Source organism: Microcaecilia unicolor, chromosome 12 (genome assembly GCF_901765095.1).
Source record: "Microcaecilia unicolor chromosome 12, aMicUni1.1, whole genome shotgun sequence".
In the NCBI taxonomy this organism is placed as follows: domain Eukaryota; kingdom Metazoa; phylum Chordata; class Amphibia; order Gymnophiona; family Siphonopidae; genus Microcaecilia; species Microcaecilia unicolor.
In genome coordinates, this window is record NC_044042.1 from 84,863,710 (window position 1) to 84,880,100 (window position 16,391).

At 44.7% G+C, this 16,391-nt stretch overlaps 1 protein-coding gene across 3 annotated transcripts in view; it reads left to right on the top strand.

Moving 5' to 3' along the window:
• Positions 1–4,894, top strand: part of LOC115481854 (autophagy-related protein 16-like) — a 39,777-nt gene extending 34,883 nt beyond the window's left edge. The window contains exon 8 of one of the 3 annotated variants that reach the window (XM_030221282.1): positions 4,739–4,894. The gene's annotated coding sequence lies outside the window, so the exon portion shown is untranslated. Of the gene's footprint in view, positions 1–878; positions 1,007–4,738 lie in introns of those variants that run through there. The other 2 variants (XM_030221281.1, XM_030221279.1) reach the window with 2 other exon arrangements.
• Positions 4,895–16,391: the final 11,497 nt, after the last annotated feature.

The window sequence follows — 16,391 nt, forward strand, 5'->3', positions numbered from 1 at the left end:
TCCTGCCGCTGCCGGCTGCCTTTGGTCCTTTCATTTTTCCATTGAAGCTGGCGCCGACGAAAGTTTCTTTTGAATCTGACGTCGCTGCACGTTGTACGTGCAGGACGTCAGACTCAGAAATTGTTTCTGAGTCTGACGTCCTGCACGTACAACGTGCAACGTGCAGCGACGTCAGATTCAAAAGAAACTTTTTCGGCGGCGGCGGCGCCAGCTTCAATGGAAAAATGAAAGGACCAAAGGCAGCCGGCAGCGGCAGGAGGACGCGGACCTCGGCTGGCGGGGGTTGGGGTCCCCCGCCAGCGAAGGTAGGCGAGCAACGGAGGGGGAGGGTTGGCAATGGCAGCGGCTGGGGGGAGGGGGATCGGCAATGGCGGCGGCGGCGGCGGCGGGGGGGGGGGGCTATAATGTGCCCCCTCACTCTGGCCCTGGCCCCCCCTACCGCCGCAGGTCAGATATGCCCCTGGTTGAGTGAAGAAGTATTTTTTTCATTTTTTTTAAATTTACTATGTAGCTTCATTTTGTGTCCCCTAGTCCTAGTGTTTTTCAAAAGAATAAACAAGCGATACACATTTACCCATTCCACTCCACTCATTATTTTATATACCTCTGTCATATCTCCCTTCAGCCATCTTTTCTCCAAGCTGACGAGCCCTAGCCACTTCAGCCTTTCCTCATAGGGAAGTCATCCCATCCCCGTTATCATTTTCGTTGTCCTTCTCTGTACCTTTTCTAATTGCACTATATCTTTTTTGAGATATGGTAACAGTATTCAAGGTGTGGTTGCACCATGGAGCAATATTGAGGTATTATAACATCCTAATTTTTGTTTTCCTTTCCTTTCCTAATAATACCTAACATTCTATTTGATTTCTTCACAGCAGCCACACACTAAGCAGAGGCTTTCAACGTATCATCAACGATGACACCTAGATCTTTTTCCTGGTCGGTCACTCCTAATATGGAACATTGCATCACGTACAGTTCGGGTTCCTCTTTCCAGAACTGCTTCAACCATTTTCTCCAAGCTGACGAGCCCTAGCCACTTCAGCCTTTCCTCATAGGGAAGTCATCCCATCCCCGTTATCATTTTCGTTGTCCTTCTCTGTACCTTTTCTAATTGCACTATATCTTTTTTGAGATATGGTAACAGTATTCAAGGTGTGGTTGCACCATGGAGCAATATTGAGGTATTATAACATCCTAATTTTTGTTTTCCTTTCCTTTCCTAATAATACCTAACATTCTATTTGATTTCTTCACAGCAGCCACACACTAAGCAGAGGCTTTCAACGTATCATCAACGATGACACCTAGATCTTTTTCCTGGTCGGTCACTCCTAATATGGAACATTGCATCACGTACAGTTCGGGTTCCTCTTTCCAGAACTGCTTCAACCATTACCAGTTTTGGACAAAGTTATGTTGATGTGATAACAAGAAGATACAAAAACACTTTTCAGTTCTAGAATAAAGAATATGTGTTCCCATGACAATTCAGACAGAGGATCCCAATCTCGCTTTGTGTAAAGCACTAAATTAATAGAAGTCTAGTCTGTCCATTCTCAAATGATTTACAATGCACACATTTAAAGAAATAAAGTAATTGAAGGTTTCCTTTCACAGCACAGTTGTGAACAAAATTACTGGCATGAAAAAACACTGCTGTTTTCTCTCAAGGACATTTTGGCCTTACTGACAGAGTCTAAGGCAAAACACACAGGTTAATATACACAGACCAGAAATACATTTTTTAAAAATTTAAAACCATGCTTCAACTCTTGAAAGGAATTGGAATTGCACAGCTTGTCAGTAATTGTAAATTAATTGTAATATATTAAAACTATCTTTGTAGAACCTCCAATCGCCTCCTATAGAACTGTGTAAGTATTGACATGCAAACTATATTATGGTAGCACTCTGCAAATTTAGGATTTCAGTGTCATGTTCCCCTGGCGGAGCAAATCTAACTCTATAGCTCTACTGACACAATTTCCAAATAATAAAAATAGAAGCCAATTTATTTACAAACAAGTATATAACTAAGAATTTAAAAAGAGGTAATTAGACTGTAGCTGTTATGTACAAATGCTAGGTAAGCTCAAAAGAAAGGTATAGACAAATGTTAAGCGTTGCACCGCGAACACTTACCAGAAACCAATCAGAGTAAACACACTCATTATGGCACAATAATTAGGCCGATACTCAAAGAAACAACTCTAGCAAAGTAACAATTCACAAGTGTGATGGCGTGTTCTAATGGAAAAAAGCCCTCAGAAACCGTCAGCAAAATTACCAACGGTTTTTAGCGCTGTTATGTGATGAAGATTTAAACGTAAAAAGCGCTCGATTTCTATCATTGGGCAAAAACTCCAAAAAGAACTATTATAATATCTCTTTCAAGTTTAACTTCTTAATTTGTGTTCAAAAAATAATAATCCTCTCAGCAGCACAACAGAATGCAATAGGCTAGTAGCAATATCACTTAGCTTCAGATCTAATGCAGCACTGTCTTTAAAGCGTTCGACGGAGCCACCGTTTCACCCCGGTAACAGGCTTCTTCAGGAACTAAGTGCTGATAGGAGAATTGCTGAGGGTCTGGAAAACAAAAATGATATGTATAATTATGAAGTAAAGGATTCACACAAAATACATCAACCCGAAGGTTCACTTACTGGCTTGGAGAGCGTTTTGCTTCTTACAAAATGGCGTCTCAGCGTCATCCTTCAAACAGCTGATTAATATATGCTCATCAATTAGATGCTGAACAGGTAGTTACTCTGACTGGCAGTAATTTAAAAAACTTCTAACGAGTCAGTAAAAAACGTACCAGTCAATTGAGCTATTCAAGCCATAAGGCTCGATTGGTGTTTAAATCGAAGATCCATATGCCTTATTACCTAAGAGCAATAAAAGAGCTTGCTTATACAATTTGACAATGAAACAAGTCTCTTTTCCCTCAGGAGCAGCTGTAGGTCAGAAGCTGGTCACAGGTGGCAGTTTCGCTGTGAAGTTCAGTGGAGTTTACCAGGCCACCGCATCCTGGGTGTCACGTTTGTGACCATTTCCTTGTCTGTGCTCACCTTGCCCTCTGGTGGCCAGACCTGGTGGCTGCAATGGACTGTCTGTTTACTGTCACCCGTTCCAGACTTCAGCCCACTTCAGTCCAGATCTTCTGGGCTACTCAGTTAGCTGTTTAGTTGCAGTGCCTTTGGATCTGCTATTGACCGTTGCCTGGTACTGACCTCTGCCTGTCCCTGGATCTGCTATTGACTGCTGCCTCATACTGACCTTTGCCTGTCCCTGGATCTGCTTTTGACTGCTGCCTGATACCGACCTTTGCCTGTCCCTGGATCTGCGATTGACCGCTGCCTGGTACCGACCACTGCCTGTCCCTGGATCTTCTGTTCTCCACTGCCTGGTCTAACCCTGTGGACTTTGTGCTGGACTTTGTTCTCTCTGCTGTTGGCTACTCGCACTCAGGGGCTCAACTCCTGGGGAACGGTGGGTGACACAGGGGGAACTCGGGGTTTTGACCGACAGCCCGGTGAGGGGTTTCCCTCATCGAGTACAAGGGCTCACCTTTCCTTGTGCAAAACATTACACTGGGATAATGCAGACATCAGGGATCTGGAATAAGCATCAGATCTGATCAGAGCCAAAAACCTCCCCTGGACACAGTAGGTGCGTCATTTGTATTATTTGGTAAAAGCACTGTCTCCAAAGATGAGAAAGCTAATTGGTTGTGTCAGGTATGCTATGGTTTTAGAAACCACGAGAATGTGTTTGACATCATTCTGAAAACTTTCTTGGAACCTTGGCTCCAATGAGGCTGGGTGGACTTGACCAGGAGTATTAGTCTCTAAATGAGAAATTACTTTCACAACTATTGCCCGTTTCTTGCATCACTCAAAAGTGGGTCACAGGTATCTATCTCCCTTTGTAGTGCAGACCTTGGCAAATATTGAGACATATGTTCATGCTGTATTGAAACACATCTGAATTGTGGATGGCTGGAGACTGTTAACCATGCTTATTGTGGTTTTATAAGTAGGGTTCTAGCCTCTACAGAGGAGAAAGAGAGGGAGATGCTGGCCTCAGGGCTTGGGGTGGGGTGGAGATGTTGTTGGATCCAAGTTTGAAGGGAGAGAAAGAGATGTTGGACCCAGGGGAGGGGGAGGGTAAAGATGTTGAACCCTGTGGAGGGTAAGGGACAGAAATTTTGGACTCTGTGGAGAGAAGGGGGTCAAAGATGTTGGACCTGGGGTGAGGGAGAGGGTAGAAATGTTAGAGCTGAGGCAAGGAGGGGGCAGATATGGTGGACCAGGGGCAAAGTTGGCAGATCAGAAGGGGAGGGGGCAAAGACATAGTTAATCCAGGGGTGGAGGGAGGGAGAAAAAAGGTGAGAGATTAGGGCCTCAGAGTGGAGAGAGAGGGGGACCCAAGGGCAAAGGGAAGAGAGAGAGAGGAGGATAGATGGTGGACCAAGAGAAGGGGCAAAAAATGGTGGATTCAGGAGAGAGAGGGGCAAAGATGGTAGACCCCGGGGAGCAGAAAAGAGATGTTGGATCCAGGGTGGAGGGAGGGAGGGAGAGAGAAGCTACAAATAATACAGAACACTACAGCAAGACTGATCGTTGGGCTAAACAGATTCAATAGTGTCTTACCTTACTTGAGCAAACTAAACTGGCTCCCCATGCCTGAGCAAATAAAGTTCAGATCCAACTGCTTTATCTTTCAGATCCTCTCTGGCACCACTTCTGACCTATTGATTGAAGCTTCTTCACTAAGTCTGGACCAAACTAAGAGACTGAAAGACCAGCTACTTATCACTTCTCAGCCTTACAAAGGAACCAAACTGCAAAGAATTTTTGGCTCACTCTTCCCAGTAGTTGGCACTTCCCTATGGAACTCCTTACCCACTGGACAAACTAGAAAATGATTACCTCAGTTTCAGGAAGAAGTTAATCAATAGAAATAAAATAAAATAAAACACTGAAAAGAAAATAAGTTGATACCATTTTTATTGGACTAAACATTTTTTGATTAGCTTTCGAAAGGTAACACTTCTTCAGATCGAAATGAGCAAATGTTGATAAATAGCAGTATATATAAGTGAAAGCATTTCAGTGACAGTCTGACAGGGTGAGGGTGGGGTGGATTGGGTGAGAGCCGTAGAGAGCCGGGTGGATGAGGGACAGGGAGATATGCATGGTGATAAGAGGGTGACAAAGCAATAGAATTTTAAGGTTTAAAATGAGCTACAAAACCCAGATCTTTGTTAAGACCTGTCTGGTGGGTGTCAAATATTTAATCATTCTGACTTCAAAGGTCTTAAGTTCTTGTATTGTCTTAAAGTTTCCTTTTAGTATTCTCACCATAAAATCATTGATATAGTGTTCCGGTTTTGTAAAGTGCTGTCCCACAGAGGTGACACCCTGCTTGGCACTGGTATTTTTCATATGATGTCTATGTAAATTAAATCTCTTCTTTATCATCTGGCTTGCTTCTCCAATATAGCACCCTTCGTCACACTGTGATATATTCCACATTGGAAGATGTGCATGTGAAGGATTCTTTTATGTTGAATATTTTTCCTTTGTGAATGACTTTGTGAATCTCTCTACTGTGGAAGAAGTAAAAACATCCTTATGTTCCCTAAACTCAATGCTCACGTCTGGAATACTTCAACTTCAGCCCCCACCCCAACCATGTCTTTTCCTCCCTAATCTGGCACTACTCCATCCCCTTCTTCTTCTATCTTTCCCCAGTGCCCCGTCACTTTTCAATGCCTCTCATCCTCTCTCCATTCTTCATTCACACTATATCTCAACCATTCCCCACACTTTATCCCCATTCTCTTACCCTTCATTTCACACCCTCACTCATTCTCCCAACCCATTACCTCATTCATACCCACAGAAAATACAGATATCAGTTATAATACCATTCCTCTGATTATGCCAGACCTCAAAAGTGATCTAAAAAAAGGTCAAGAACATAAGTTGAGGATAACATCGCAAAAGGGAGATGCCTTTACGCAAAAGAATTGCAATTACAGAGATGATATGACTTACATTCAGAAACTGGTGTGCTATCTCAAAGAAGTAATTTTGGATGACTATGAAAGAGTTGATTATTTCACAGAAAAGAAAGATGTCATTTATGATGAGACACCTGCAATTATACCCGGTCAGATTAATGACATGAAAAAAAGTTCCAGAACAAATTCCAAATACTGAAACTAAAGAAATAATCCATCAGTTACAAAAGATCATTCCCGAACAGAGGATTACTTCGGATGATGACCAAGTATTTACTATTGGTGAACAACATAAGTTCATCATGACCTCTCACCATGAACAAGCCTATGCTCAAAAGATACGTAACAACAAAGAAGATATGTCTTTCATTCAGAAAGAGGAGTGTTGTTACGTCAAAGAAGTAACTTTGGATGACCATGAAAATATTGATATCACAGAAAAGGTAGATGTCAGTTTTGATGAGATACATACAATTATACCAGGTCAGAAAAATGACCTAAAAGGAGATCAAGACCAAATTCTAAATACTCAATCTAAAGAAATAACCTATTATCTAAAACAACAACTCAAATTGACCCAAATGTGATATGAACTAATGAACTTTAATAACCTTACTCTCTATGTTTCCTAATTTCTCTGTACATATTTATTTCATTTAGCAACATCACTCTGTATTTGTTTTCTTAACCGAGGAGGCTTTGCCTCACGGTGCTATGTAAGCCACATTGAGCCTGCAAATAGGTGGGAAAATGTGGGGCACAAATGTAACAAATAAATAAATAAATCATTGTAGAACAGAGAGCTTCTTTGGAACATAAGTTGAGTACCATCTCTCACAAGAGAGATGCCTATTCTCAAGAGAAACTGAATTACAAAGATTATATTACTTACATTCAGAAAGAGAAGAACTGTTCTCAAAACAATAGCTGAGTATTAAAGAGTTGATGCTATCACAGAATAGACAGCTATCAGTTATAATGACATTCCTTTGATTATACCAGACCTCAAAAGTGATCTAAAAAAAGGTCAACATGTTGAGGATAACAGCACAAAATGAAGATGCCTTTAGGTCGTGCCAATTGCCTCATGTAATCAAAAACACATTGTTCCAGGACATGCAACTTTTTCCTTCAACACATCCACAGCTGTTTGTACCTGGCAGTAATCCATTTGGACTCTTTGGTATCAGATGAATAGATCACTTAAAATTTCAAGTGTCAACTGCTGTTCTGCCAAAAGTTAGCTCGTACATGGGGGTCCTAAGCTCAGTAAGCTCTTTCAACCTGGTACTCCAGATGTCTCAATGCATTAAAACACTACTATCTCTTCTCCGTTCCCTTTCTTCCCCTTCCCAGTCCCATTCATCTTCTACTTTATTCCCTTCTCCCCCACCCTCCACATCCCATCCATCTTCTACTCTTTTGAGGATCTCCTGTCCATCTGATATTTTTCTTTTCTCTCCATGTCCATTGTCAATCTGTGTTCCTGTCTGTCCTGTCCAGCTTCTCTCCCTCACTTCCTTCTCTTTCACCCCACCCTAAGGTCAGCATCTCTCTCCCCTGCCCCCCCTCCCCATGGTATAACATATTTCTCTCTCTCACAACTGCATTGGTTATTTATTAATTGTATTTATTAATTTAGATTTTGCTCACACCTTTTTCAGTAGTAGCTCAAGGTGAGTTACATTCAGGTACACTGGATATTTCTCTTTCCCAGGAGGGCTCACAATCTAAGTTTGTACCCAATGGAGGGTTAAGTGACTTGCCCAAGACCACAAGGAGCAGCAGCAGCAGCAGCAGGATTTGAACCGGCCACCTCTGGATTGCAAGACTGGTGCTCTAACCACTAGGCCACTCCTCCACTTTCTGGTCTACAACAGAAAGAATGCGTATCAAACCCATGACCCTTTACCTGTCTCTCACTCCCTTCCCAGGTTCAACGACTCTCTTACTTTCTTCTCCAACCATTCATCTAATCTCTCTCTTTTCAGACTTTCATTCACCAACCTCCCATACCAGAATCTCTCTCTCTCACTCTCTTTCCCCCTTTTCCTGGTCCAGTATTTCTCCCACATCCCCTCATCTGAGCTCTCTCTTCCCTCTCCCCTCTCTCCCATAGTCTGGCATCTTCCCTTACCCTTCCACATCCCTGAGGTCTGACATCTCTCTCCTTCCTTTTCCTTTCCCAGTGGTCTAGCCTTTCTCTCCTTCCCTTCCCCCACAGTCTTTCTCTTCTCTCCCTAGTCCCTCCATCGTCTTCTCTCTACTTCCCTTCCACTTCCCTCCCATGGTCTAGCACTTCTCTCTTTCCCTTTCACTCCTCCACTCATGGTCTGACACCTCTCTCCTTCCCTTCCCTTCCCCTCCCCTACCATAGTCTGGGATCTCTCTCTTTCTTTTCCCCTTCTCCTTCCCCCCCTGCAGTCTGTCATCACTCTCCTTCCCACTCCCCCCATGGCAGTCTGGCATTTCTTTCCTTCCACTTTCTTTCCCTTCCCCCTCCACAGTGGTATGACATCTTTCTTCTTCCCTTCCTCACTTCACCCCCCATGGTCTGGCATCTCTATCCATCTATTCATCTTCCCCCTCCCACAGTATGGCATCTCTCTTCTTCCCTTCACCTTCCTGATCCCCCTTGATGTGAAAACTCTCTAATTTCCTTCATCTCCTGTAGGATAATTGCACAGATAATAAATTACCTGTGTCCAGGTTCCCCTAAGCAGAACTATCTGCAAGCAAATAATCCTGAATTAGGTCTAGGGGTGGGAACCTTGGAACCTAGCCAAATACTTCCGTTAGAAAGAACTGTAGCTGAGACCGTAGGCTGATATATATATTAGATTTATTATAGTATGTCAGGTAAGAAAATAGAGCTAAGGTATACAAAATAGAACTCTGCAAGCTTTGGCTGATTACAAAATTACTGGCTGATAAAAATTACACTCATACGTCACACTACTAAACACTAATTCTTATTGGTTACCAGGTAAAATTACACCACTGATCAGTCACACTATGTTACGAGGTAGTACAGTTATTAGCAACTTCTCCTGATCACAAGAATGACGGCACCAGCCTTCTGCTCAGGTAAATACCACTAACTAGCCCCCGACTAGTAGGAAATGAATCTCCGTGATTCTCACCAGGCTTAGACCTCAGGGTCGTGTCTCTTGGGAGCTGGCACGGGACACCTCACAGACTCAAGCTGGATTCACAGCGAGTCTCAGTCGCAGCTGGAAGGGAACTCTGCAGCAGATAAGGTGGTCACAGGTCACGCAGGGCAGGTACAGCTGAACCACGATACTTTCCTCCAGATACACAGTTCATCAGTTGGTGGACCTTATTAGGTCTCACTGGTCTTCTTTTCACCTCCACCTTCTTCCAAGGCTTCTTACTAACTCCTCTCTCGTTGTTCCCGCTCTCCTCCATGCCTCTTGGTCCGGTGGCTGCAGGAACCAAACTGGATCTTCCTCAGCTCACTGCCTGGCAAGAACAGTTCGTTGTTCTTGACCTTCAAGTTGTTACATTTTGGTATGCATTTTCTGTTTCTCACCCGCCTTGCTGGAGCCAGCCTCTCAGGGAGATAAGGGGGCCTGCTTTGCCCACAGCATGTCCTTGGTGTTGAGCTTCTGCTGTAATTTTCCACAAGCTGCAAAGCTGTTACTTGCTGACACAGAGATGTGTGGGTCAGAGTGTACAGTCTCCATTTGCTGTCATAGGATTATACAGGCCAAGGCCCGCAAGGTGAGACACACAGGGAAATACTCCTACACTCCCCCCCCCCCCCCCAATGGTCTGGCATTTCTCTCCTTCCCTTTCCCTCCCTCCCATAGTCTGGCATCTCTCTCCTTCCCTTTCCCATCCACATCCCTGCAGTCTGACATCTCTCCCCTTCCCTTTCCCAGTGGTCTAGCATTTCTTTCCTTCCCTTTCCCTCCCCCATAATCTGGTATCTCTCTACTTCCCTTCCACTTCCCTCCCATGGTCTAGCACTTCTCTATTTCCCTTCCACTCCCCCATCCCATGGTCTGGCATCTGTCTCCTTCCCCTCCCCTCCCCCCAGTCTGGAATCTTTCTTTTTCCCTTCTCCTTTATCCCCCTGCAATTTGGCATCTCTCTCCTTCCCAGCTCCTTCCTCTGCCCTGTGGTCTGGCATTTTCTCCTACCCTCCCCCCCCCACACACACACACACATCAGTCTGGCATTTCTCTCCTTCCCTTCCTCTTTTCTTCCCCCCATGGTATGGCATCTTTTTTCTTCCTCCCACCCCCACACCATGGTCTGGCATCTCTTCCCTGCCATTTGCCTCCCCCCTCTCACAGTTTGGCATCTCTCTTTTTCCCTTCCCCTTCCTGATCTCCCTTGATGTGACATCTTCTTCCTTCCCTTCACCCCCTCCCCCCATGGTCTGGCATGTTTATTTTAATTACATCCTCATTACTGAATATTATATCTTATCCTGATATTATGTTATGTTTTATCTATTTATCCACTTCCAATCCTATATGTTATTCTTATGCATCATTATTTGTAACAATTCTGAAATTATTATTCCATTAATATGATTGCCATGATATTTTTACGCACTTTATCTGTATCTATATTCTGAAATTCTTATTCTATTAATATGAATGTCGTTGTAACATATTGTAAGCCACATTGAGCCTGCAAATGGGTGGGAAAATGTGGGATACAAATGCAGCAAATAAATGAATAAATATCTCTCCATCCCTTTCACTCTCCCCAGTGGTCTGGCATGTCTCTCATTCTCTTACCCTTTCCTCCACAATCTGGCATCTCTCGCCTTCCCTTCTCCTTTCACCCCTGCAGTCTGTCATCTCTCTCCTTCCCCTTCCCTTTCCCTTCCTCTGCCCATTGGTCTGGCATCTTTCTCCTTCCCCTCCCATGGTCTGGCATTTTCCTCCATCCCTTCCTCTCCCCCCTGCACTCTGGCTTCTCTCTCTTTCCCTTCCCCTCCCCCCTCCATAGTCTGGCATCTCTCTTCTTCCCTTCACCCCTTTCCCATGGTCTACATCTCCATCCTTTTCCTTTCCGCCCTTCCTGTACTGCTATGAATTTACAGCCTGTCTCACTGACACAGACTACTTAATAATTACTGTGGATTCTTTTGGATTCGTATTAGGCAAATGAGACCTTTATTACAGGTGCTAAATTCTACAATGATTAAGATATATACAACTAGTATAAAAGGCCCGTTTCGGTAGGCAATGAAACGGGCGCTAGCAAGGTAATCCACCCCCATAAGCATCCTTCCTGTCTCCCCTGCCCCCTCTTGCAGCCACCCATCTGGTCTCAGGACCCCCTCCCCACCAACCCTCCTCTGCCCCTGCAGCCACGCATGTGCAGCGGCCCTCCTCTCTCCCCTGCTCCCCCTGCAGCCACCCATGTCCAGCGACTCTCCTCTCCCCCTGCAGCCACCCATGTCTAGCAACCCTCCTCTCCCCCTGCAGCTACCCATGCCCAGCGACCCTCCTCTCCCCTGCCCCCCTGCAGCCACCCATGTCCAACGACCCTTCTCTCCTTGCCCCCCCTGTAGCCACCCATGTCCAGCGACCCACCTATCTCCCCTGCCCCCCCTGCAGCCACCCATGTCCAGTGATCCTCCTCTCCCCCTGCCCCCCCTGCAGTGTCTCTTCTGTCTCCCTTGCCCTCCCCTGCAGCCACCCATCTGGTCTCAGGACCCCTCCCCACCTCCCTCTTCCCTGCCCGCCCTGCAGCCATCCATGCCCAGCAACCCTCCTCTCCCCCTGCAGCCACCCATGTCCAGCGACCCTCCCCTCCCCCCTCGGTGCATCACCCAAACCCCTACCTCCCCCCAGCGCATCACCCAAGCCCCTACCCCCCTCGGGCACATCAACCCCCTCGCCACCCGCAGCCGCCAATACTAATGTTGTCCGGCCGCTGCTGCATCTCCTGTTGAGCAGCAGCAGCTGGTACAAAAATAAAAAAGCCAAAAAAAGATTTTAAACCTGAAACACGGCTCCGTAGACAGCCATCTGGCATTGGCTGTCATCTCTGCAGCTGCTCCTCCTCTCCCCTCTGATGTCACTGTGCTCCTCCGGGGTCTTCCTGCAGGGGCAGTGATGTGGAGGGGAGAGGAGGAGCGGCTGCAGTGACGACAGCCAATGCCAGATGGCTGTCTATGGAGCCGTGTCTCAGGTTAAAAATCTTTTTTTGGCTTTTTTCTTTTTATACCGGCCGCTGCTGCTCCACAGGAGAAGCAGCAGCGGCCGGACAGCATTAGTATTGGTGGCTGCGGGTGGCGAGGGAGTTGATGTGCCCGAGGGGGGGGCAGGGGCTTTGGTGATGCACCAGGGGGAGGGTCTTGGGTGATGCGCCGGGGCGGAGGGGCTTGGGTGTTGCGCTGAGGGGGGGCACTGAGAGCTGATTGGTAGGCAGGGGGAGAAGTAGGGAAACACGCTCCGTGTGTTTCCCTACTCCTCCCCCTGCCTGGCTCGCGGTTTTGCAGGGCAGGGGCTTGGGTGTTGCGCCGAGGGGGGGCACTGACAGCTGTTTCCCAGGCAGGGGGAGGAGTAGGGAAACATGCACCATGTGTTTCCCTACTCCTCCCCTTGCCTTGGAATCAGCTGTCAGTGACATCACTGACGTCAGTGCATTCTAAACTGCCTAGCAGACCACCTCCGAGGGAGCCACGGTACCAGGCACATTAGAACGTTGGAAGTGAGAATTATTATATAGGATGGTTAGCTATATACACACAATGATTAGCTATATGAACAATCATTACATCACTGGTCTCTACATCTAAGCAATGCTAAGAGTTCTTAGACCAGGACAGGAAGCAATAATACATTAAATACATACAACATCACTTGTCCTTACATCATCCAGGCTCTTAACATCAGCTGGCGGGGCCGATTCACAGCGAGAGCCAGAAGCTTCTTTGACCAGGAACAGATGCTCTGTGCAGTGCATCCACTCATAGATGAGCCCCCACTCTGCTGTAACAAGCCCCCCTTTTTATTAGGCTTAGAGCTCATGTTCAGAACTAAGGAAAATTACAGAATGCTTCTCTGTTTAGGTAAACAAGCCATACTGTGGGAACATGGTCACATGCTTTCCAAGTCCAGGTGGTCAGGCTGAACTTCCAAAAACATCCTCCCCCTTGCATACCAAATTAATTCTTATCTTCCAACTTGTTTTTGTATTTACAAGGAAAGTTACTTTCAGTCAAAGACAGAAGATTTCAGAGTTCATTATCGATCAAAGCAGAGTTGAAAAGCAATCCTTTACATCTTCCTTTACATTCGGCTCTTTGCTTTTCAATTCTGCTTATACGATAATGGTATAATAGAATAACTATGAAATATGTTTCACTAATTTCAACAAACATACTAAAATTAATAGGAAGTATAGTCCTTGATTTTCAACTCTGTCTGAATGACAGTCAATACATAAGTTATTACTCTACATCAGGTAAAACAACAAACAAAAAAAAGGAACAAACAGATTATACAAATGGATAATATACTGATCACTAATGTCAACAAACATAAAAATTCAGTATTACAAATCCTTACACACTGCTTAGTTATATTAAACTACACAATTTGCCCATAACAAAAGAGGTCAGTGCACAAGGCAGTATTTGAAATTATTAATCAGGTTGTAGAAGGAATCCACCGGTGAAATCCACCTCCACAAGTGTTCAGAGTTAGTCATCTTGAGCCTTATTCATGTGTATAAGGGCAAATAAATGTTACAACATGCAAGTGGTAAATTATGCTATATTAATTTCTACTTGTAAACTATCTAAGTATAATAAACTATCTGAGTATAACAAAAAAAACTTTATCATATTGCAAAATAATAAGCTGATTAATGTCAGTTCTAATACATTTTGTTTTGTATAAAGTTTCAGCATCAATAGCCTTTGTTATCTCTACACTTGTACTAAAAGCCCCTAACAATGTATCATACCAAGCTCATTTTACTCTACAATTAAGGCAATTAAGGGTACTACAATTTTTACACAGGTCTTCATAGGTTTTGCATTCACACAAGAAGAATATAAACATGTCAACAATGTCCGCATTTTTGGGTCAACAATACTGTATTGTCTATCTCTGACTTGTGCAAGTCATATTAAACTCATTTGTGTGACAGGACTTCTTTCCATATTTGAGTGTTGTTGACAGTTGCCACAAGACACATCTAGTTAGTTGAACATGTGTAATTATCTTGTTGTCAGATTTCACTATGATTCCTCCATCTCCCAATCAGCCTGACCTGACTCTCGGCTGTGAGTCATAAATGCCCACCGGGGGTAGTGGCATTCCTAGGGGGGCTGACACCCGGGGCGGATCGCCGATGCGCCCCCCCCGGGTGCAGTGCCCCCCCAGAACAGCGCGATGCCCCCCCCGGCGAAAGACCCCCCCCCCCCCGGGTGCATGCCGCTGGGGAGGGGGGTGCCGCGCGCCTGCCAGCTCTTCGATTTCATGCTCCCTCTGCCCCGGAACAGGAAGTAACCTGTTCCGGGGCAAAGGGAGCATGAAAACGAAGAGCCGACAGGTGCGCGGCACCCCCCCCAGCGGCGTGTACCCGGGGCAGACCACCCCCACCGCCCCCCCCTTGGTACGCCACTGACCGGGAGTAATAGCCATACCCAAAGACACCGTAAGAAGAAGGATTGCACTGATTCTTACAAAGCTCTATGAATAAAGCATATAAACAATTCTGGTCACCGCATCTCGAAAAAGATATAGTGGAATTAGCAAAGGTGCAGAGAAGGACGACGAAAATGATAAAGGGGATGGGACGACTTCCCTATGAGGAAAGGCTAAAGTGGCTAGGGCTCTTCAGCTTGTAGAAAAGGCAACTGAGGGGAGATATGACAGAGGTCTATAAAATAATGAGTGAAGTTGAACGGGTAGATGTGAAGCGTCTGTTTATGCTTTCCAAAAATACTAGGTCTAAGGGGCATGCGATGAAGCTACAATGTAGCTTAGCGGAGTTTAAAAAAGGTTTGGACGGCTTCCTGAAGGAAAAGTCCATAGACCATTATTAAATGGACTTGGGGAAAATCCACTATTTTTGGGGTAAGCAATATAAAATGTTTTGTACTTTTTTGGGATCTTGCCAGGTATTTGTGACCTGGATTGGCCACTGTTGGAAACTGGATGCTGGACTTGATGGACCTTTGGTCTTTCCCAGTATGACAATACTTATGTACTTATGTATAATGAATAATACAAATGTATTTGGCATACCATAGTTGGAAGGATCAATCAGTCTAACTGCAATCAGAACTCTAAACTCTATGTATTATTCGAGTTGAGTCTGACAGCTCCTGAAGACGCCAACTGAGTGAAACACAATTTCTGTGTCGGATGCCAATTGAGCGAAACACAAATTCTGTGTCGGGCTGGACAATCTTTTGGAGGACTAGGAGTGTTTGACTCTAAATCTGTTTGGAAATTACAGAATACGGGAAGATTTCCATGGTTAAATTGGAACTATGAGATGGGCAGAACCGGATGTGGTTCGCCAGATGGACTGGTGATTCATTAAGAAGAAAGGTCTCTATCATGGACTGTTTCTGGAGGAGTTTTTTTAAGTGGACTCATAAGGGTAATGGGACTTATATACCACCTTTCTGAAGTTTTTCCAACTACATTCAAAGTGGTTTACATATTATATACAGGCACTTATTTGTACTTGGGACAATGGAGGGTTAAGTGACTTGCCCAGAGTCACAAGGAGCTGCAGTGGGAATTGAACCCAGTTCCCCAGGATCAGAGTCTGCTGCACTAACCACTAGGCTACTCCTCCACTCACTCAATGAATGGATGGATGGATTGATGGATGTGAAGATATGTTTTAGATAATTTTGTTAGGGATTGTTGTGAAGTTGTATAGTAAAAATAAGGTATTTTGGTAAGTATATGATTTGTTTGGAATAATAAATAAAAAAATGTATATGAAAATTTAATTATGATTTTTAGTAATATTTTCCTGTTTTGTATTTGAGTTTCAATTGGGGTAAAATTTTGATTGTTAGATTCCTGAGGAGGTATTGCTGAAAAGAATGATGTCAGGTGCCACTACTTGGCAGTTAACTTTTCTGAGGAGGACATGTCTTGTTCCAACAAGCTTAAGATCTCTAATGGAATGAGTCCATGCTCTGCAGTCCTGATGATACTGCGCAGTGTCTCTATCATGAACTGTTGGGCCTGCATACAGGCCAAAGCCAAAGAAATATTGGAAAAGGTGTCATTTAACATGTTCATAGTCACGTTCATGGCTGCTGTCTGATGACGATACCACAAAGTAAACCAGGTCCAACTGATGTGATTGGAGTGTTTGTATA